Source organism: Humulus lupulus, chromosome 6, assembly GCF_963169125.1.
Source record: "Humulus lupulus chromosome 6, drHumLupu1.1, whole genome shotgun sequence".
NCBI classification, from domain to species: Eukaryota; Viridiplantae; Streptophyta; class Magnoliopsida; order Rosales; family Cannabaceae; genus Humulus; species Humulus lupulus.
The window spans coordinates 70,439,369-70,464,427 of NC_084798.1; the positions used below are offsets into that span (position 1 = coordinate 70,439,369).

The 25,059-nt window shown below is 37.4% G+C and overlaps 1 protein-coding gene across 1 annotated transcript in view; it reads right to left on the reverse strand.

The window, feature by feature from the left end:
• LOC133784068 (beta-glucosidase 17-like) overlaps positions 1-3,476 on the reverse strand; it is a 42,835-nt gene extending 39,359 nt beyond the window's left edge. The window contains exons 1-2 of the mRNA XM_062223593.1: positions 3,381-3,476; positions 1,280-1,349 (exon numbers count right to left, since the gene is read on the reverse strand). The gene's annotated coding sequence lies outside the window, so the exon portion shown is untranslated. The remainder of the gene's footprint in view (positions 1-1,279; positions 1,350-3,380) is intronic.
• Positions 3,477-25,059: the final 21,583 nt, after the last annotated feature.

The following is a 25,059-nucleotide window of genomic DNA, read 5'->3' on the forward strand; positions in this document are numbered from 1 at the left end:
ACAATAATTTTTAATTAATAAATTATTGTATGGATATTTAATTTTGATATTATAAATTAAAATATATTATTTTAATAAATTTTTATTATTTTTTTAATTATATAAAAGTATTAGGAGCAACAAAAGTCGCTCCTAATAATATTAAATTCGCCGCTAATATTATATTATTAAGGACGAAATATAATCTAGGAATCACGATTATTATGGGCAACATTCATTTTATTAGTGGCAAAAATGGTGTTGCTAAAACTATTTATTAGGGGCGATGGTTTTGTCGCTGCAAATAATCGAATTTAGCGTCGAAATATTAGCGGCGACACGTTAGTGACAACATGTCGCCGCTAAGGACTATTAGCGGCAACTTTGGGTAATATTAATGGCGACATCCGTCGTCTCTAAAGACCCTTTTTGTTGCAGTGACTTCAATGGTGATGGGATGTAGATGCTTCAAATGGTGGTGTTAATGACTTATATTATTTTTTATTGCTGCCGGTAGAGAGAAGTTAAAGAGAAGAAGAAAGAGAAAAAGAGTGATGACTTTCAAATGGCAGAGACAATTTTGCCCATTAAATAAAAAAATGACATAATTGATAAACTTTCAAGTTGGTATATAGTGTAAAAATATGGTAGACTATGCATAAAGGATCAAGTTTTCCAACTTAAATCACAATTTTTTTAAAACATGACATCAGAATTCAGAACTAAAAGTAGTAATTATATTAGTTTTTTTTACGTGGAATAAAAATTAATTACTGATAGTATCCCAACATTAAACCTCAATAAAAAGCAATTTTTTTTAGTGCAAGTAAAACTTAAATCACAACTTATTTAAAACATAACATCAGAATTCGGAACTAGAAATAGGAATAATATTGGTTTTTTTTACGTGGAATAAAAATTAATTGTTGATAACATCCCAACATTCAACCTCTATATTTATTATTTTTTAAATAAAATATATTAATAACTTATGTTTATTCAAATGCGTATTGGTTAATATTTTGTGTAAATTAAATATGTATAATTTTATTGCGCAATATTTTATGTACACATTTATGTCTCCTTTCATAAAAAAGGTAAATTTGCAAAATAAATAATCAAATAAGGGTTGGGAGAGAAGTACAAAATGTGACACTAGATCATCTATTTCTATTTTTATTAATTTTGAAATATATTGACGTGATTGCTCTCCTAATTGTCTAAATATATTATAAATCAAATAATGATTAATCGAAATCTAATTAAAAGAAAATATCATTAAATTGAAAGTACAAACAACCTGGATGCTCTCTTGTAAAAGTATCCCATATGCTTGGTCCTCTCCCATACGTATATGCTGCACCTTCAGACTAAACAAAATAATAATGTGTAAAACAATGTACTACAAAAACAAATTGAAACTTTTTTATCTTCTTATATTTTATTATTCATTAGTTTTCTTACAGATATTAACACTATTAAAAGTAAAGCAACCTATTTAATTAGAATAAAGATCATTATTTTCTAAAATATCTAGGGAAATTTGACTATTGATGCATTAAATAAGGTACCATAACAAAAATACCCTACTCTATATACATGTCCATTTGATCCTAGTATTTTTCTTAGTTCCAAAAATACTCTTGTCATTTGTTTCTCACTTTCTCTCTACTCTCTTCCTCACTCTCTTGGTCCCGAAACCAAAATCCCCAAAATCTCCCACTCTCCTTTCGCATTCACTGTTGAATTTGTAGGCATTGTCTTCCACGACCACGATCGCACATCAGTGGCAAGAAATATTGACCGGAGTAAGCGAGAAAACCCAAGAGATCGACGAAACAACTCAGAAATAAATAAAAAATGTGAGGGAATTACTTGTTTATTCTGCAATAAATTGTTTGTGCCTGATTTATTTGTTAATTTTTTGTTCATAGGATAGATCGGGGCTGGGGAATGAAGAAATCTAAGTTTTTTTTCGAGATTTTTATTCACCTTAATAGTTTATGTTAGGTTCTGGCCTCGACATACCTCGATAGAATTAGGCATACTATCGAGGCCTATCGACTTCTATCGAGGTGAATAAAAATCTCAAAAATAAAATACAGATTTCTTCATTCTCCAACCTTGATCTATCCTATGAACAAAAAAATTAACAAATAAACTAGGCCTAGACAATTTATTGCAGAATAAACAAATAAATCCCTCACATTTTTCTATGTCGGGGTTGTTTCATCGATCTCTTGCGTTTTCTCACCTACCCGCCTACTCTGGTCAAGATTTTTTGCCATTGATGTGCGGCTGTGGAAGACAATGCCCACATATTCGACAATGAATGCGAAAGAAGAGTGAAAGATTTTGGGTATTTTTGTTTCAGGACCAAGAGAGTAAGAGAGAGAATAGAGAGTCCGAGAGAGTAGATAGAAAAAATGGGAAACAAATGATAAATGTATTTTTGGAACTAAAGAAAATACTATTATCAAGTTGACATATATATATATATATATATAGTGGGAATGATATTTTTGTTACGGTGCCCTAATGCATCAATACTCAAATTTCTATTTACAGCTTCCACATTATTTCATATTTCTTGTAAATATAAAAATATATAAAATCTTGATTTTTTTAATAATTATAACTTAATTTTGTGCAAGTATACAGGTTCGTTAAGAGAAGGATGTAATAAGAAAATAGCATTTTATTGTTTAAATTATGAGGATGTATGTTTATGAAGATTTATCGTAGAATATATTTGTGAACATATATAATTAATTTATCACTAGCAAATGAGATTAAAAGAAAAAACAAGCCTTCTTTGTTCTATAAATTATACATAAATCTTCGTTAAAGACACCACAAAGCCAAAGGCAATTCTGCCATAACAACAGCAGCAGAAGCACACAGTTTCATCTCAGACTAGTTTTCAGATATAAGCTTATATCATTAATTAATCTTAAGAAGCTTAATCAATATATTATTATGTTTACTTTAGAATAGAACAAACCAAAAAGAAAAACATGAATAAGAAATGAATGGTATACGATCAACCACCATTTTATTACCGTATTAAAATATCATAAAACTTAAATGATAATATATATATATAAAATTATGATTACTAATTCATTACTCCTCATCCAGTTCACGAAAGTTCCTTCATATATATAATGTTAGAGACCGTATAAGGAGGCAAATTTTCTGTATTTTCGTTTTTTCTTTGTATGTAACCAATAAATGACTCTAACATATCATGGTTTTATTAAATAATGTATATATTTTGTTCAAATTATAACTGCTAAACAACTTTTATATGAATATAATTAAATAGATATAAGAACGGAGAAATGAATTAATGAGACGATTTTCTGTTGCCAAACAAGTGAGTATATATATCTATATACCTGGTAAGCAGATGAGCCAGCGCCAAAAATGAAACCCTCTGGGAAACTGCTTCTGTTGAAAGCAATAGGGTAATGTGTGGCCCTTTTGGCATCAGAGATTGCAATAAACAACCCAGCCACTGTTATCAACCAGCTGAAGAGAAGGAGACCACCAACACGATTTACTTCCATTTCTTAGATATCAGTACTCCTACTCATCATGTTATTCCCTCATATATATAAATGAATTTAGAATTTTGCTATTATACTATATGTTAGTGGTGTAATTTAGTATCAAGTAAGTCTCGTATATTTTAAATTACTAACTTATACAAAAAGTAGTACAACAATGCTGATTAATTAATTTAATACATTTTTACAGTAATTCCCTACTACTTCTTTACTCTACTATATATTAATTAATGTCCCATAAATATGTGTCGGTAAGGATATGTCCACCAAATATAATTGAAAATCATTAAGTAGAATTATATTTTATTATAAAGTATTTCGAACGTGATATATGTGTATGAATGTATATACATTTAAAAATTATTTCTTTTTTGTTTTTTTACCGCGAACACTCGAATAATATTTTGAGTGCAATGATGAGTCATCATGGTAGTATATATATTTATTATTATAATAATAATAATAATTCAGTATCATTTAATTTTGTCCTAACATACAATATTTATTTATATATTTTTAGATGTGTTTTGTATAGTAATGATGTGTTTTTAGACTTTTATCTTTTGATATATTTTTTGAATTCTTTATTTTATAAAATAATTTAGATATTTTTAAATTGAATTTTGGTCAAAAAAAATTAAATTAAAACTATAAGTAATTTACCAAACTAACAATTTATAATAAAAAATATAATTATTCTGCTTAACAATTGTGTTATTATATTCAATTTTTTCTTCATTAAAATTAAATTTAAATATTTATTTAAATTGTTTTACAAAATACAATATCTAAAAATAATTTGATAAAATATAAAATTCAAAAGATAGAATAAAATACATCGTACAAAAAAATTATAAACACTAAAATATAATATATAGTTATGTGTGATACAAACCGCGCACTAACACGTATCAATCAACTTACGATAGGAATTCAAAATTTACAAGTCACTACTAAATAGTTGTTAGACAAACTCTATGCTACATCTTACTTTCTCGCACGTCATATATTCATTAAATTATAATTAGGCAAAATATATTCTATTTAGTAATTATTTGTAATTCGAGCTAAGGAAGATAAGATAGCGATGAATCAATAAATATCTTATAACATTTTAGGAGACATTATTCATTTAATTAATAATTATTTGTAATTTAAATTCAAATATATTATATTTGAATTAATTATAATCACCTAGAAGATTTTGGAAAAAAAAATATAGGCAAAATATCTAATATTAATTCCATAATTTGAGCAATGCTAGGTACACTCTTAAATTGTACCCAAAATATGCACATAGTGATGTATAATTAATCTTAACTATACCATTAAAAATGATGTTTTCCTCACTTAATAATATATGTATAGTTAAAATTAATTGCGCATCATAATGTGTAATTTTTGTGTATAATTTGAAAGTGTGCCAATCATTTCTTTTAGTTATAGGCTCTTTAAAAATTTAATAATAGAGAAAAAATTAATTTATAAAAGGGTCTTCAACTTTCATTCAATATGAGTTCTCCACATCAATTGTGTCATTTGCAATCATTGTCTCTCGATAGTGAAAAACTACAGTAGACATTGAATTGAGATTATAGCAGAATTATTATAAATTTTTATCTGTTTTTGTTTATGTTTCTATACAAAGTTTATATTAATTTTTACTTTGTTTATTTTTTTCTAGCACATTTCTTTTCAAAGAAGTTTGTGCACTTTTGATTAATAAATTTGAACTGAACATACTAGTTATCTGTGTTTAGTATTTTGTATGAATGTTTATAACTATTATGCCATGTTTGTGTGTATATGTTTGATCGGCGAAGGCCGGGTTCAGCAAGGGTCGGGATCGACAAATGCCAGGAATGACAATAAGCATGCTGAATGCAAGCTACCATGGCATGGCCATATAGGGTGTTGTACTCACCTGTTCGGTGAAGAGCGTGAACCTGGTGCCTAGTAACGCACCTTGATCGGCATAGGCCGCTATGTGAATTGTCTGTGGTATCTTTTTAAAGTTATGCGATTACTGAAATGAATTGTTATATGTTATGTTTGTGGAGATTTCTTGTCGGGCCTTTGCTCATGGGTGCTCTATGGTGTAGGTAAGGACAAGGGAAAGACCGACCACATGAGTTGGAGGGCATGGAGTGGCGCGTACATGTTTGACCTACCTGGCTGCCACAGCTGGGGTAGTTTTGAGGAACGTGTTATAAACGTTTGATTTTGTCGCCTAGGTCGAATGTGCATTACTTTTGAGTTGTAAATATGTTTTCAAACAATATTTTGGGATCCCAATGTAACACTTTTATGAGTTAAATGAATGTCCAACATTTTATATTTAAGTTTCATTGAAAAATTCTTCACTTTAATTTAATCACACTTTTTAGTCTAAAACCTATATTAACGAGCTAATGACACATTTTAAAATCATATGGTAACGACTCTAGGGTAGTACGGCGTTACTACTTGGTATTAGAGCGTGCCAAGGTCTATGGTTAATGGAGATTGACCGAACATGTACGCTCGCTATCATAGACAAGCTCGACTTAGGGTTGGTCGGTATTAAGTGAGTTATCTGTTTAATTGCTTATCTAAATCGCCTTGTTTTCCTAATTGATATAGATAGAGCATGATGAATATATATATGATGTCAGGGCATGGCCCCTTTGACTATTACATGATAATGATGTGTGTGTGTTTGATTGGTTGAACTGGGAGGTGGTTCTTTGGATGTTGTTATCGAGCCTGATGTGAGGCATCATTGATTGCAGGCATATTGAAGTTATGCCTCGGCGATCAACTAGATTCCGCGACAATATGGCCGAAGATAACAACCAGGGCCAGGACCCTCCACCTACCCCACATAACTGGCTATAGATGTTTGTAGAAATGCAAGCTAGACTTCATAGAACTGAAGATGAACTCTAAGAGCTGAGGCAGCAGGCTCCTCCTCGGGATGTTAGACTACAGGTCCCACATGCTGTGGCACCAGTGCCAACCCAGCCTGTGATGGAGAATAGGTGGGAACCTTTGTATGAAAGGTTTAGAAAGCAACACCCTCCCACCTTTGAGGGTGGTCCAGACCCACTGTGAGCAAAGCAGTGGATGAATATGATTTCTTCCATATTGGATTTCATGAGGGTTGAAGGAAATGAGAGGGTGGCTTGCATCAGGATGACGCCCGCATCTGGTGGGAAGTCGTGTCTCAGAGGAGGAATGTGACTACTATGGCTTGGGATGAGTTCAGGGATGTTTTTAATGAGAAATACTACAGTGTTGCATTTCAAGCTGCAAAGGTAGAAGAATTCACCAATCTAACTCAGAACAGAATGACTGTCATAGAGTATGCCTTGAAGTTTGACCGGTTTGCTAAGTTTGCACTGGACTTGGTGCCTACTGATATGGTCAGGACAAATCGATTTTTACGGGATTGAACGTGATGATAGCCCATGATGTTAAGATAACATTGGATCCGAGGAATATCACTTATGCTCAGGTAGTGGAAAAAGCCCTTACTGCAGAGGGTGTTGAAGACCAGATTTGGAAAGAAGGCACCGCAAGGTGTGATGCACGGAGGATGGTGCCTCCCTTCACTTGTTCTAGCCGAGGTGGTGGCTTCAGTGAGCAGAAGAGAAAGGACCCATATTCTTTTGTTCCTTCTGGTCCAGATAGGAGGGCGCGAGGTGCCTTTGGTGGCCGTTAGGGCGGGGGAGAGAACTGGAGAAGCTTCGCAGAGTTTCCACAGTGCAGGCAATGACATCTGGGGGAGTGTAGAGTTAGAGCATGCTTCATCTATGGGAGTGTCAGTCACTTGAGGAAGGACTGCCCACAAGCCATAAAAGAAGAACCAAAGAGGAGTGGCAGCCTCACTCTAGCCAAAATGTTTACATTGACCCAGACCAAGGCTGAGGCTAGTCCTCCAGTCGTGACAGGTTAGATTTCTAGTGTCGGTTCTTCATTTACTGCATTGATTGGTTCAGGAGCTATTCATTCATTTGTATTTGCTAGGGTGTAGACCGTTTGTGTAGACCTTTTGATTTGTATGCTAGTGAATTTAGGACTTTGTTGCCAACTGGGGAACTGGTAGTCTCTAGGAGATGGGTTAGAGCATTACCAGTAGAGATAGACATTAGGGAGTTGTCTGTGGATCTAATTGAGCTGGTGATGGATGACTTTGATATGATTATGGGGATGGAATGATTGTTAAAGTATGGGGCAACGATAGAATGCAAGCATAGGATGGTAACTTTTGAGCTCGAAGGAGAGGAACCCTTTGTGTTTGCGGGGACAGTGAGTGGACCACGAGTGCCTATGATATCTTTATTGAAGGCTAGAGACCTATTGTAAGAAGGTTGCATGGGATTCCTAGCGAACATAGTGGATACCTCTAGGGTCGTTTCAGTTGGAATAGGTGAAACTAGTCTGGTGTATTTCCAGCAAACCTGCCAGGGTTGCCACCACACCAAGAGATTGAATTTATCATAGAGTTTGCACCGGGAGCAGAACCAGTATCAAGGAGACCTTATAGAATGGCTCCAACAGACTTGAAGGAACTGAAGATTCAGTTGTAGGAATTACTGGATCTAGGATTCATTAGTGTTTACCCAAAAAGCAGTTGCTGATGACGTGGCGAGAATTTCTCACACGTGGTTGACACGTGGCGAAAGTACTGCTCGACTATCGACCAGAAGTACACCGCATCGTCAGGGTTAATTTTTGATACGACCAGGCTGGTCGTATAACCTAAGTTATTTCCTTTTTAAGCTGTAATCTTATAATAACTGCGTTGAATATTTCTTCATTATTATCTTGATATGCTATTATTAAGGAAAGATAGGACACGTTAGCATGTGTAACCCTCCTTGAGCCTATAAATATGCATGAAATAGCTCAAGGAATGGACTTTTGAACTTTTGATTCCCGGGTCTTTTTGCTAAATATTGAGAGAAAAAGAGAGCTATAGTGAATTGTACATCGTCTGATTATAATACATTCAAGGTTTGTGAAACTCAAGAACCCTAGTTCTTTGATCACGACTTTGAGATTTAATAATAACAATATCACTAAGTGGACATAGGTCATTACCCTTCTTTGGGGCCGAACCACTATAATTCCTTGGTGTTTTCTTCCTTTCCGTTAGATCATTTTTCTCATTCTTGCTTTATACTTTGTCATATATTTGACTTCGTGTCATTGGCCAAATCGAGGGTCAACATTTTGGTGCTTTCATTGAGAGTTTGGGAAAGAACTGTGAAAGAATCTAATGGTGAAAACATCCAAGAAGACTGGACAGGCTTCTGGTGCGGCACCATCCCAACCTCCTCCCCCAAATGTGGCCGAGAATGAACCACATTTGGAGTTTGATGAGGAGGAACTAGACTCTGAAATGCTGAGGGCAACGCTAGGAGTGTTGCAAGATGAGTTGGCCAATCTGAGGGCCAATCAAGAGAATGCTGCGGAAACGATGGCGCTGCAGCAAAGAGAAATAGAATGCCAACGTCAGGAGTTAAGTGAGCGACAGGCTGAGATGGATCGTCGGCAGAGGGATGCCATTGCCGCCCTTGAAGCAACCATCTAGTTGGAAAGGAATCAGCTGCGCCAGCCTCGCAGCATGATCAACCACCAAACATGCCACCTCAAAGAGGTCCCAATCCAAGCCCTCCGCTCCAGCCAAGAAGCCCTCAAAGGCCGGAGCAGCCACCTATGGCCCATGATGATATCCCACCTAGGGATCCTGAGCAGCAGCCTCCATCCCAGGCTGGTCGAGGCAATCCCCAGGGCCCGAGGCAGAATAGGGCCAGGCAATCGCCCCACAGCCCTAGACGCCCAGGGGATGAAGAACCGAATCTACCGAGCAGGGGACCGCGTCCTTTTGCCAACAGAAGGAACACAGAGTTAGGCTCTGCGGTCAAGGGCCCCCCACGGCATAACAATGCACGGGGACCCAACGACTAGTGCAGGCCTCCCCCTGAAGCTCGCGAGATGCCACCTCGAGGAAGAATTAGTGTGAACAGCCAGCCGTGCCATAGTCAGCCACAATTTAGAGATGGCCATGGCTATAATGAAGCTGATTTCGGCAGAGGGAACGCTGGCCGGAGAAATGAAGAAAGAGGTGGAGGTAGAAGCCCCCCACCTAGATAAAATAGGCCAGCTAGCCACAATGTTGGGGGGCAGCCCAGGCAGCCGAACGTCTTTAGCTGGCTAGGAGCTAGCGAGCAGAGACGAATAGACAATGATCTTAGAGACGTACTTAACGACTACCGTGAAAGGCATGATGAGTACGCTCCCCCGGCACCAGTGGCCCCAGCAGTCCCGGAAGTAGTTCAGGCTCAGATTGATGCCCTGAACTAGGCGGTACAACAACTGGTCGGGGGACAAACGTCCCAAATCGAGTACGATAGAAGGAGGGGCACCCCCTTCGTACAGAGGATTGCTACGGCTGAAACCTCCAGTAAGTTTAAGATGCCTACATTGCCAAATTTCGATGAGTACGGAGACCCAGTATCTCACGTTAATAAGTTCAAGATACAAATGGACATACAAAAAGTGTCAGAAGATGCCCACTGCCGGATCTTTCCTGCGACACTATCTGATACCGCTCAGGAGTGGTTCTTCAAGTTCCCTCCTACTAGTATAGTATATTGGGAAATGTTCATGAAGGAATTCTACGGACAGTTCTACGCGGGTCGTGTACACACCACAGAGGCCAACCATCTGGTCGAGATACGACAGAAAAAGGAAGACCCTTGAAAGAGTATGTCCAACACTTCATGCGAGCAGCGGCTGGAGCCAAGACAGTGGGCGATGAAGGTGAAATGACGGCCTTAACAGCTGGGGTTAGGCGCCATTCACCCCTCTGGAGTAGCCTCAGAAAGCATGGGGTTAGAAGTACCCAAGAGTTCTTGGATCAGGCTGATCGATATATCAAGCTCGAAGATGCGATTGCCAATGAAGGGAAATCGCCAAATAAAGACAAGGGGCCCAAAGAACATGCCAAAGCCGCCAACGGGTCAGAAAAACCCAATGGCAACAACAAAGGAAACAAGAATGGCAATGGTAGAAATGGTGGAAGGCAGGCGAACAATGAACCCTCGACTTCCGAGAGTAAGCGCCCCAAAGGCAATCGATATGAGTCGAGATTCACCAACTACACGGCCCTTGTCAAAAGCTGAGCTGAAGTCTACCAGGCGACCAGCTCAAGCATGCCTTACAAACGACCCGCACCTATAAGGAAATATATCTCCAAGAGAGATACAACGAAGTTTTTTCATTTTCACAATAACTACGGGCACGACACCAATGAATGTAACCAGGTGAAAGATGAGATTGAGTTCCTGATAAGGCGGGGACATTTTAGAAGATATGTGCGAGCCGCAGGAGGTTCCCAGGAAGAGGCTCAAGGTGGCAACGAGCAGGCGCCTGCACACAAATGCTCGCCACCTTTACAGCCAGCTCCTGTGGCAGGCACTTTACTCACCATCTGCGGAGGCCCGCATCTTGCAAGAGACAATGAGAAGGCAAGGGAACGATACGCTCAAAACCTACGCCACGACCAGGACATCGAGATGATGAGTGTGGAAGATCGAGCACCAAAAAAGGCTCATACAGAGGAGGAATCGATAACCTTCTTTGATGACGATGCCCAGTACGTACGATTCCCACACTCCGATCCGCTGTTCGTGGATGTACAATTTTCCAATATGATGGTGAAAAGGGTGTTGGTCGACACAGGAAGTTTGGTTAACATCCTATACAAGTCTTCACTGGAACGAACGAAGTTGTCCATGAAAGACCTGGAGCCATGCAACCAAACCATTTCTGGTTTTTCTGGTGAAGGGCTCGCCCCAACAGGGTCGATTAGGCTTCCAGTTACAGCAGGTACTGCACCTGCTAATAGGACATTACTCACTACTTTTATAGTAGTTGATTGTCCTTCAGCATACAATGTTGTAATTGGGAGATCGATTCTGGTCGACCTGCGAGCCATCACCTCGATATGGCACCTCGCCATGAAATTCCCAACAGACGCAGAGACAGGTTGCGTATTGGGAAATCAGCGGGAAGCGAGGGAGTGCTACAATGCCTCGATCACCAAGGCGAAGAAGGGTGTATCAAGAGATGTTCACGGGAAAGAGTTGCAAATGGCAACTGATGCTCAGGCCCACTCGGGTGATGATGTCACCAAATAGGGCGTTGCCCAAAGTGAGGATAGAGATTTAGATCCTCGCTTTGGGGATTTTGAAGAGGAAGTGGGACCCATCAAGGACCTTGAAGAGGTCCAACTCGATGAAGAAAATCCGATCAGGGTTGTGAAAGTCGGTAAAAACTTAGAGACAACAACAAAAAAGCACTGGTGGAATTTTTAAGGAGGAACCAGGAAGTCTTTGCCTGGTTTCACAAAGACATGGTCGGGATAGATCCTGCAGTCATCAGCCATGTCCTAAACATCGACAAGAGTTTTCCACCGGTGCAACAAAAAAGAAGGTTGCTCGACAAAGATAGATCAAGGGCCTTAAAAGAAGAAGCCAAGAAGCTCAAGGAGAATGGGTTCATCAGGGTGGCGTTTTATCCATCGTGGGTCTCTAATCCCGTGCTAGTTCCCAAGCCGAATGGCAAGTGGCGTACGTGCGTGGATTTTACAAACTTAAATAAAGCCTGCCCCAAAGATTGTTTCCCACTCCCAAGGATCGACCAGCTGGTTGATGCCACTGCAGGACATGAGATCCTCTCTTTCATGGATGCGTACTCCGGTTATAATCAGATTAGTATGCATCCCCCTGATGAGGATCACACTAGCTTTTGGACTAATACAGAGCTCTACTGTTACAAAGTGATGCCCTTCGGTTTGAAAAACGCTGGTGCGACTTACCAGCGACTCGTCAACCACATGTTTAAGGAGCCGATCGGCAAAAAAATGGAGGTCTACATTGATGAAATGCTGGTAAGTCGAAGAAAGAAAAAGGGCATGTAATGGATTTGTAAGAGTGCTTCAACATCTTGAACAAATATCATATGAAGCTAAATCCCCAAAAATCCTTTTTCGGAGTAGGATCAAGGAAATTCTTGGGATTTATAGTTAACTCGAGAGGAATTGAAGCCATTCCCAAGAAAATTAAAGCCCTGATCGACATGAAATCGCCAGAAAAGATTAAGGATGTTCAAAGCTTAACCAGAAGAATTGCCGCTCTTAGTAGATTCATTTCAAAGTCAACAGATAAGTGCGTCCTATTCTTTAATCTACTTAGAGGCAATAAGAAGTTTGAATGGACAGAAGAGTGCGAACAGGCTTTTCAAGCACTAAAAACACATATGGCGCAACCACCCATCCTGTCAAAGCCGGTCGATAAAGAAACTTTGTTTATCTACCTGGCGATCACATAATACGCTACTAGTGTTGTTTTAGTAAGGGAGGAAGAAGGCGTGCAGAAGGCTATCTACTATGTAAGCAAAAGGCTAATTGGAGCATAACAGTGGTACCCGCCCATCGAGAAGCTAGCCTATTGGCTAGTTTTGGCCTCCAAGAAGCTGCGGCCTTACTTTTAAGCTCATCCAATTACGGTTTTGACCGACCAGCCTCTACGACAAGTCCTGCAAAAACCAGAGGCTACATGCAGATTGTTAAAATGGGCAGTCAAACTTGGGCAGTTTGATATATCTTACTTGCTGCGAGCAGCGATAAAAGGACAAGCCCTGGCTGACTTCATTGCAGAATTCACTGAACTGACAAATGGCGAGCAGGTTGAAGAGCCTAATGAGCCTGAATGTCAAAACCAAGCTCCCACGTGGAAATTATTTACAGATGGTTCTTCTAACGAGTGCCACGCTGGGGCAGGAGTGATATTGATAACGCCGGAGGGGTGTTGATCCCAAAAGAGGGTGTTTTAATATTTAAACTCGCAAGTGCACGAATCGTTTCAGAATATAATGTTCATGTAAATACGAGGTCGAACCCATGGGAGTTGACTAACATCAAAAGAAACTATTTCAAACAAAGTAAGAATATTCTAACCTAGTTCCAAATATTTGATGAGATTTTGTTTTAGAAAAATAAAAGACAAGTAATAAAAAAATTTAAGATTAAATAGAAAAATGGTTTTCAAATGAGATATGTAAAATAAGATTATTAAGATTTTAGAATCCACAAAATGCAAGTTCAATAGTATTTATGAGTATATTGATTCCCAAGTTTTGATATAGTTGAAATAAATCTCACTATATATTTTTTCAAAATATATTTTCTATTCAAGCACAAGTTACTCTTTCAAAAATGTAGGATTTTTCTTCACTTATATAAGATATAATTTCTAAGCATTAGTTGTGTTACAACCTAATGAAACTACAAAAAATCAAAGATATTATGTTTATGCAAAATATGATACTTATGTTCTAAGAATTAGATGTAAACAATTTAATGAAAAACATTTAATCAAAGAATATCATATTTTTGCATAATGGAGAACTAAGTGTAATATGCTTTAACACTCAATAATAGATTAAAAATGCATATCATTGATAGAAACATCCATAAACAATGTTACACAAATAGGAAATCAACATACAATAAAAAAAATACTATCTAGTTACATTTTGCTTCATCATCATCTTAAAAACCCTTGAAAAAGATTAGAAGATCATAACTAGATTGAAATAAAAATTACAAAATAACATACTAGACATGCTCTTCAAAAGATGAAAATGGTAGATAGAAAATAGTGAAAAGAAGAGAGAAATATGGAGTGTAGAAGAGGTTGAAAAAAAATGAAGAAGAAGAGCCCCCCAAATGGTCTTACAAGACTCTATTTATAGGCAAAATATGGAGATTAAATTAATCAAATTAAAATAAATAAATTGATTAATTTAATTGTGTTGGGAAGTGGTAGGATAAATAGAGTAAGTGTAAGAGTATTGGGAAGATGAAATGTTTGGTTGGATAAAAGATTAGTGAAAAGCTAGGGTAAAAAATAAATTAGGAATGTTTATTTAGGTAAGAAAAATAGGGAAGAGTGAATTGATATTTGAGTGAAAAATATTGGGAATAAAAATGTGAGTTTTGGCCTTTTGGTGGCTGAATGTTGTGTTGATGGCATGAGCTTGGGTGACTTTGGGCTTGCTTTGTATTGCTATTGGGCCTTGAGGGATGAATTGGGCCAAGGCTGGTGCATGTTGAGGCACAGCTTGAGCTTCGGTGGAATCACGCTGGGAGGCTGAAGTGTGCTGAGTGATGTGGTGCATGTGATTTAGTTGGATGAATGCTGAAGACTTGGGACAGCTGAACAGGTGGCAGCGTGGAGAGGATTGCTGAAGGATGGAGTGCTTGTGATATATGCTGAAGCTTGGTGTGATGTTGCTGAAGGAAAATTGGTGAGGCACGTGGAGGAAGCTTGGAGATGTGGGCTTGGACCATGGAGCTTCTTTAGTATTTTAATAATACCATTTTGTTCCTTTCTTTCATTTGAAAATGCCACTTTCCTCTTTATTTTTCTTTCTTTTGAAGAGCATACATTCCTTACAAAATAAATATAAAATAAATCATAATATAATATTTTCAACTATAAAATAAATCAATTTAATTCTTTGAAAATATTAATTATAACTTAATTTATATTTAACATTTAAACTCAACATTACATCTTTTTACTCCTAACTTAACACTATTAATTTTAAATAATTTAAACTATAACATTTTACTAATATAACTATAAAAATACACAAAAATTTATAAAATTAAAATAAACCTAATAAATTCAAAATTACTTAAAAAACTTAATAAATCAATTATGAACTCAAGAACTAAGCAACAATTAACACATAAAAAGTGGTCAAATAACTCTATTTTGTAGAGTTATCAAGGGGCATCGGTTTCACTGCGCAATCAGGTTTGACTTCACTGCTTCTAACAATGAGGCCGAGTATGAAGCACTACTCGCTGGATTGCGATTAGCCAGGGACATGAATATAAAAGTGCTTGACATCTACAGCGATTCTCAGCTGGTGGTGAATCAAGTCATGGGAGAATACCAGGCGCGAGGTTTAAAGATGGTTGCCTATCTAAACAAAACAAAAGATCTATTGGCTCAGTTCGAAAAATACAGTCTCCAGCAAGTACCTCGCGACCAGAATTCCAATGCTGATGCTTTGGCCAAATTAGCAAGTGCGAAGGATGTTGATACTCTGAATATAGTGTCGGTTGAGCGACTAACAATGCCAGGCATCCAAGCAGAGGAGACCGCTATGGTGATCCAGATGACGGATGCATGGATGACACCATATATAGAGTATCTAATGCAAGGCATATTACCAACAGACAGAAACAAAGCCAAGACCCTTCAGCGACAGGCTGCTAGGTATATCCTGGTTGATGGAATCTTGTACCGAAGAGGATATTCAATGCCACTCCTCAGGTGTATTTTGAAAGAGAAGGCCAAAGAGTTGATGAAAGAGGTACACGAAGGCTTTTGTGGAGACCACGCTGGGGGGCAAAGCTTGTGAAAAAAGATACTGAGGCAAGGATACTTTTGGCCCACGATGAATGAAGATTCGATGGAGTTTGTAGGTGCGACAAGTGCCAGAGGTTCTCCAAAATCCCGCGAGCAGCCCCTAATGAGCTTAAACAGATGCAAAGTCCATGGCCGTTTGCAGTTTGGGGCATAGTTTTGATCGGATCTTTGCCCACAGGGAAGGGCGGTGTCAAGTATGTCGTGGTTGCCGTCAACTATTTCACTAAATGGGTCGAAGCCGAGCCACTCGCAACCATAACAACCAAGAAGGTCTTAGATTTTGTGATCAAGAACATCATTTGTCGCTATGGATTGCCAAGGAAGATCGTCTCGGATAACAACACCCAGTTCGATAGTGATTTATTCACGGATTTTTGTGAACGACATGGCATTATCAAGAGCTTTTCTTCAATCGCTCATCCCCAAGAAAATGGACAAGTTGAAGTAGTCAACAAAACGCTGAAGGATACACTGAAGAAAAGACTAGAAGAAGCTAAGGGGGCATGGCCAGAACAATTGCCTGAAGTACTTTGGTCGTACAGAACTTCCCATTGAACAGCAACGGGTCATACTCCATTCTCTTTGGTTTATGGATATGAGGCTATGTTGCCTGTTGAGTTAGATCCGCCTTCGCATCGCAGAATAACGTACGACCAAGGTTCAAATAGCCAACTATTGATGGAATCCCTCATCTCAATCAATGAGAAACGTGAGCAAGCCCAACTCCGAGTAGCTGCATACCAGCAAAAATTCGCCTGGTATTTCAAATCTAAAGTGCAAGAAAGAAAGTTCAGCGTTGGAGATCTTGTACTCCGAAGAGTTTTTCTAAACACTCGCAACCAGGCTGCTGGAGTACTCGGACCTAATTGGGAAGGACCATACCAGATTGAAGAAGTCCTTCACCCAGGCACCTATAAACTTGCTCACTTAAACAGAGATCTCGTTCCTCGCTATTAGAATGGAGAACACCTGCGCAAGTACTATCAATAAACAATTCTTTTTAGAGAATTGGCTTGTATTAATTTTAATTTTTACAAGTTTTGAAAAAGGGTTAGTCATTTTATGTGACTAATTGCTTATAAGTGTAAGATCTTATTGATCACTCGTACAGACATGTTTCGTCCATTTATTACGAGAAATATAAGGGACTGTGCGCAGCCAGTCATTTCTTTCCAATTATTGTATTTATTACAAGTATTTGCTCATTACGTGTGTTGTTTTGCTGTATTACAATTTCAATTATTTTGCTCCGAGCAGTATTTTTCAAACAGGTTTTGGTCAAGGCAAGTGACCAAGGACCTAAAGCTCCTCGATCACTTGGGGGGCATATAAGGTACAAGTAAGCAAAGCATATCATCAAAAGGTATGTAAACACATGAGCAAAATAAGTGAAAGCATGCTAGGGTACTTAGAGTATTTTTCAAAATTTTGTATTTTGTTAAATAAAACCAAAGTGTTATGCTAAGTTCGGTCATGCGAACAGATGTTATAATAAAATAAAAATGTATTATAATATCAAAAACGAAATTAATTTACACCGCAAGCAGTATTGCTCGGATGTAATTGTTCGATTAAAAGGGAAATAGCTGCCCACGCAGCAATAAAAAATTAGTGTCTTTACATCACGACCCATAGGTCGAATAATTAAAAGATTAAAAGATAGAAGGGGAAAAGACTAAGAGGCTAGAGGATCTTGAGGGGTGTCCTGGTCAACGACATCTGTAGCTTCATTGTCTGCCCCGTCCAAGCCAGTCGCCAAGGAGATTTCGGGCGAGGCAGGTAGCCTTGCCCTCTCCTCTTCTGCCAGTCGAGAAATGCAGCGGGCTATCTCGGAATGCCTTGCGCGATCGGGAAGGTAGAATCCTTGAACTGGTCTCTTTGCTCGACGGCCTTATCCAGAGCATTTTGCTTCTCCCTTAGCTTCGCAGCAAGTTTATTCTTTTCCTCGAGCGCCGCCTCAAGCTGCTCGGCGTATTTCGCTTCGGCAGCTTTGAGTTATTCAATGTGTCGTTGCTCCAAAGTCCTGGACTACTTGGTGACGGCACCCGAGTGGAGCCGACCGACAATAAGGGTTAGAATTGCCTGCGATTAGAGCAAAGATTAGACTGACTGTAGAGTATGAAGGAGGTTGTCTCCACAGAAAAAGATAACTTACACTGGCAAACTCGTTCAATGCGCAGATTAGGATCTGGTCGATGTCCATTGTCTCAGTCGAAGCCATCGCCTCTCGGCATCAAACGTGCTTCACAATTTTTGTGACCCTGTCTTTGATCGATCTTAAGACACGACTTGTTTGTTAGGAAAATATGTATTTGCCTCAATGGAAATTGTAAGAAATTACAACTCTATGTAATATATTACAAATAATAATGATTGATTAAAAAGAGTTACAACTCTATAACTGATAATTACAAATAAACAAAGAAAATGAAGAAGAAGAGAATGGTGAGAATACAACTCTAAGCAAAAGATTACAAGTAAAATAAAGGTGGTTGAAACAAAAGAAAGGATTACAACTCTTAAACAAAATATACAAGTAAAGAGAACAAGAGAATAAGAAGAACACAATACAATAAAATGGAGATAAAAAATACAAGAAAACTCTCACTTACACAACCTAAGTGAAGAGAGTTGGGGATCACCAACTTGAACAAGGTTTAAAACCTTTGTCCAAAAGCTTATTTCCCCTAACTCAAGCACTAAGGGATCTCTCTCAGATATTGGAAATGCTTTATGGAATTATCAAGCCTCAAGGTGTTTCTAGCCAAGTGCTCTAATGGATAGAAAAGTTGTGTCTTACAAGTGAGCTATAGGCTCCTATTTATAGAGTTTAGAGACACCCTTTGAATTTCAAATTTCTACTGACCCCCATGGCTGTTACCAATGTTTAATTGGATTAATATGGAATTAAAAATGAGATTTGGGAGTTATTTGGGTTTTTTGAGCTGTTGAACAAGGATTGAAAAAATTGAAAAATTGGTCAGTTTTTGGCCTGTGGCCGCGACCACTAGTCTCTTTCCCACAGGCCGTGGCCACCGACCAATTTCAGCACTTAAAAATGTGTTGTTTTTCCAAACGGTTCCAAACCCTCCCAAATGATTTTGTAACTCCCAAAACACATTATTAGAGTTAAAAACATATCTCTAACAACCATTTCACATATGGTTTTATGAAATTCATCTCAATATTGTGTAACAATAAATACACAATAAAGGGTAATATTTGGAAGTTACAAATTTGTAACACCAAATATGTTACTTTATTTGGATATATCTCATATATCTAAATATTGTAACTCTCTATTATATGTTACAATATGTGACACTCTTTGTCACATTTATTTAATCTAAAACATTATATTATAATATAATATAATATTACATTATATTATAAAATAATATAACATTCCCCCACTGGATTAAATAGTTATCTATTGTAACACTTATTTAATCAATCATTATATTTTGAAATATAACATATCCCCCACTTGATTAAATAACAACTCTCTCTTATAGGAGTCATTGCATTAGTGCATAAAGCAAAGTATTTTTCAACTTGAACTTTACTATAGTGTAATTATCACAAAATTTGTCGAAAATTAGGTTGCACTAGGCATTGAACCATCTTTTCATGATAACAAATCGGTGATAACACACACACCTTTGCGATGTTCACTTGAGACATCTATGTCTCGCTTTGCACCGTTAATGGCCATGTGCACTTTCCATTCATGGACGTTCTTGAGAATACTCCCAATTTTCATGAGAGGCGGCACCACCCCTAGGTCCATATAGGTAGAATTCTTACAATATTTTGTTACAAAAAATACTTGTCTTTACAAGACTGAATTCTATTAAAAAACCTTTCGGTTTTAACCCTCCCCTTGGTAACACACAAGTACTCAATATCTCAGATGGGACTTGTTTTGGGTACAACTAATATTCACTTGATTGACTTGTTGTTATCAATTGAACCTAACACTAGTTGAATAACTACTGTTAAGATAGGTTACCATCAATCGTGAATCTCTTTAGGGAGTTTAAGTCCCATCCCTTGAGATGATGCAGCCACTAAATCCCTTGTTAGTGGCTTAGTGAAAGGATCCGCCAGATTTTCACTTGTTCTCACATAGGATATTGAGATGACTCCTCTTTGAATCAATTCTCTTACATATCCATGTCTTAGACTAATATGTCTAGACTTCCCATTCTACACTCCGTTGTATGCTCTAACCAATGTCGCTTGGCTATCACAATGTATCGATATAGTAGATACATTCTCTTTGATTAGGGGAATCTCTATCAACAGATCCCTTAACCATTCGGCCTCTTTGCCGGTAGTAGCTAGAGCTATAGACTCTGCTTCCATAGTGGAATGAGATATACAGGTTTGTTTCTTGGAATCCCAAGAAATTTCACTTCCACCAAGTGTAAATACCTAACCAGTTGTGGACAAGTTGTCCCCAAGATTGGATATCCAACTTGCATCTGTATATCCTTCTAAAATTGAAGGAAATTTGGAGTAGTGAAGGCTTAATCCTTTAGTTTTCTTGAGATAACCTAGGACTCTTTCAATTTCCTTCCAGTGATCCACACTTGGATTACTTGTAAACCTACTAAGTTTACTTACCGCAAATGTTATATCAGGTCTAGTACATTGGGCAGCGTACATTAGACTCCCTATAGCACTAGCGTACTCCAATTGAGTCACCGCTCTTCCTTCATTCTTCTTTAGTTTTACACTATGATCGAATGGAGTATTGGCATCTTTAACCTTGAGATTGTTAAATTTGTTCAATACTTTCTCAACATAGTGGGCTTGCCCTAACGCAAAACCCCCACTATGTTTCTTTACTTTGATACCAAGTATGGTGTCAACTTCTCCAAGATCTTTCATCTTGAAGGTTGATGATAGAAACCTCTTCATTTCCTCTATCCCTTTCATGCTATTACTTAGAATAAGCATGTCATCCACGTATAAGCAAAAAATGATCACATATCCCTTACAAGTTTTGGAATACAAACACTTGTCTCCATTGTTATGTCTAAACCCATTAGACATGATGGCTTGATCAAATTTCTCATGCCATTGCTTAGGAGCTTGTTTCAATCCATATAAGGATTTTACAAGTCTACATACTTTATGTTCATATTTTGATAGGACAAACCCTTCGGGTTGTTCCATATAGACCTCCTCATTGAGGTCACCATTAAGGAATGTCGTTTTGACATCCATTTGATAAACATACAAGTTGTGTATAGAAGCTAAAGCGAACAAAATTCTTATAGAAGTTGTTCTTGCAACAGGCGCATAAGTATCGAAATAATCGATACCCTCTTTTTGCCTAAACCCTTTAGCTACTAATCTAGCTTTAAAGGTTTGGATAGTGCCGTCAGTGTGGTATTTCTTCCTAAATACCCACTTACACCCAATTGGCTTAGACCTCGGTGGGAGATCTACCAATTCCCAAGTGTTATTGGAAAGAATGGAATCCATCTCATCATTGATGGCTTCTTTCCAAAATGCACTATCTCTCAATTACATAGCTTCTCTATAAGTCTTAGGATCATCCTCAACGAGAAGTACAATAGGAATTTTCCTAATGACTTTCTCTCTATTTCCTTCTACCATGTAGAATGAAATTGGTTGAGAATCTATCTCATCCACTACTAGACTTTTATGATTTTTAAGCCTTTGAATTCTTCTAGGTTCAAAGGGTTGCTTTACATCCTTTTGAGAATTCTCCTCTTGAGAATCAACTTTGGATGTAGAAGATTGAGAATTGTTCTCACATAATAAATTCTCCTTTAGAGATGTTGAAGCTTGAGAATTGTTGTTACATAACATATTCTCAAAAAATTCAACTTCTCTAGATTCAATCACAATATTAGACTCTAAATCTAATAGCCTATAAGCTTTACTATTGTTGGCATAACCAACAAAAGCACACTTTATGGCTCTTGAACCTAATTTTGTTCTATTAGGTTCGTTTTTCTTGCAATATGCAAGACACCCCCACACTTTGAAGTACCCTATGTTGAGTTTTCTTCCTTTCCATAACTCATATGGAGATATCTCATTTTTCTTCATCGGTATTCGATTAAGAATGTGACAAGCGGTTAAAAGCGCTTCACCCCATAAGTTGAAGTTCAACTTAGAAAACACCAACATAGAATTTATCATCTCTAGATAAGTCCTATTTTTCCTTTCGGCAACACCATTGTGTTGTGGTATATAAGGTGCAGTGCACTCATGAATTATACAATTTTCTTCACAAAATGTATTGAAGTCATTAGAGTAGTACTCGCCTCCTCTATCACTTCTTAGCACCTTAATCTTTTTATTTAGTTGATTTTCTACTTCTAATTTATACAATTTAAAAGCATCAAAGGTTTCACCTTTATGCTTTAAAAGAAACACATAGGTATATCTACTAAAATCATCTATAAAAGTAATAAAATACCTTTTACTACCTCTAGTTAAAACACCATTTAATTCACAAAGATCACTATGGATTAAATCTAGTAAATTAGATGATCTTTCTACACTAGGAAATGGTTTCTTAATCATTTTTTCCTTAACACATGTTTCACATTTACCATAGTTTTTAATATTGCATGCAATCATACCACATTTAACTACTCTTTTCATGGTTGAAAAACCTATATGCGATTGTCTAAGATGCCACAAAAATAAAGAATCATACTCAATAATATAGGCGAAATTAGAATTTTTATTGATAACATTGAAAGTTACATCATTGGTGCACAATTTAATCGTACCCTCACAAGAGTACCCCTTTCCCAAAAATACATTTGATTTGGTAAGTATAAGTTTACCGGACTCAAAAATGGCTTTAATGCCGGGCTTGCCAAGGAAATCACCACTTACCAAGTTTCTACTCATTTCGGGAACATAAAGTACATTCACTAATGTAAATTTCTTGCCAGAGGTGAAAAAGACTTCAATGGTACCTTTGCCAAGTACCTTGGATTTGCCCTCATTGCCCATTTGAATCTCATGGTTGCCCTTTGACTCTTCAAAGGTCTTGAACAATGATTTGTCATAGGTGACATGGACGATGGCACATGTATCATACCACCACCCTTTCACCTTGCCTTGGACCGCATTCACCTCACTAAGGGTAGCAACTATGTTTTCCTCTTGAGTTGCGTTCACCTTAGGTCCTTGTTGGTCTTTTCTATGCCTACACTCTTTAGCATAGTGACCCTTTTTCCCACACACAAAGCAAGGACCTTTCTCTCCCTTAAACTTGTTTGGGTTGGTTTTTGGACCCAAAGGTTTCTCGTTACCCTTTTTCCCTTTGTTTTTGGGATGTTTTGGTTGTGACACTGCATTTGCTTTGGAAGTCTCTCCATTAGACCCCTCCACAAGTTTATCTCTACATATCGATTCCTCTTCGATTCAAATATGCTTTTGGATTTCCTCCAAAGAACAATCCTCATTTTTATGAAGGATTCTTTACCTATAGCTCTTCCAAGTTGGTGGTAATTTAGCCACTATAGCACCAACTTGAAAGGTCTCGGGAAGCTCAATCCTTAAAACTTTCAGTTTGTTAACAATTATTTGCAATTCATGAATTTGAGGAAGAATAGGTTTATCATCAAAAAATTTGAAATCGAAGTATTGAGATATCAAAAACTTTTTGGTACCTTCCTCTTCCGCCTTAAAATTTTTCTCAAGTGCATCCCATATCTTCTTGGTCGATTTGGTCTCAGTGTAGAGGTCATAAAGCCTATCGGAAAGGGCGTTGAGGATATGACCCCTACAAAGGAGATTGTCCTCCTCCCTCTTCCTTCTTTTCTCCACCTCCTCGAGAGTGTCCTTGTCGGATGGCGTTGGGAGAGGTTCTAGAGTGGATTCTAGAATGTAGGCGATTTTGAGAGTGGTCAAAAGAAATCTCACCTCATCTTGCCATCTAGTGAAATTGGACTCATCAAACCTATCCAACCTCACTAGGTCTTGATTCATGATTTTGATGGTCTCACCTTCTATTGAAACAAACAAAGGAATAAGATTTTGAATGTTAGGAAAATATGTATTTGCCTCAATGGAAATGGTAAGAAATTACAACTCTATGCAATATATTACAAATAAATAATGATTGATTAAAAAGAGTTACAACTCTATAACTGAAAATTACAAATAAACAAAGAAAATGAAGAAGATGATGAAGAAGAAGAGAATGGTGAGAATACAACTCTAAGAAAATGATTACAAGTAAAATAAAGGTGGTTGAAACAAAAGAAAGGATTACAACTCTTAAACAAAATATACAAGTAAAGAGAACAAGAGAATAAGAAGAACATAAAATGGAGAACAGAAATACAAGAAAACTCTCACTTACACAACCTAAGTGAAGAGGGTTGGGGATCACCAACTTGAACAAGGTTTAAAACCTTTATCCAAAAGCTTATTTCCCCCTAACTCAAGCACTAAGGGATCTCTCTCAGATATTGGAAATGCTTTCTAGAATTATCAAGCCTCAAGGTGTTTCTAGCCAAGTTCTCTAATGGATAGAAAAGTTGTGTCTTACAAGTGAGCTATAGGCTCCTATTTATAGAGTTTAGAGACACTCTTTGAATTTCAAATTCCACTAACCCCCATGGCTGTTACCAATGTTTAATTGGATTAATATGGAATTAAAAATGAGATTTGGGAGTTATTTGGGTTTTTTGAGCCGTTCAACAAGGATTGAAAAAACTGAAAAATTAGTTAGTTTTTGGCATGTGGCCACGACCAGAGACAATAGTGGCCACAGCCACCAGCCTCTGTCCCACAGGCCGCGGCCATCGACCAATTTCAACACTTAAAAATGTGTTGTTTTTCCAAACGGTTCCAAACCATCCCAAATGATTTTGTAACTTCCAAAACACATTATTGGGGTTAAAATCATAAATCTAACAGTCATTTCACATATGGATTTATGAAATTCATCTCAATATTGTGTAACAACAAATTTACACAATAAAGGGTAATATTTGGAAGTT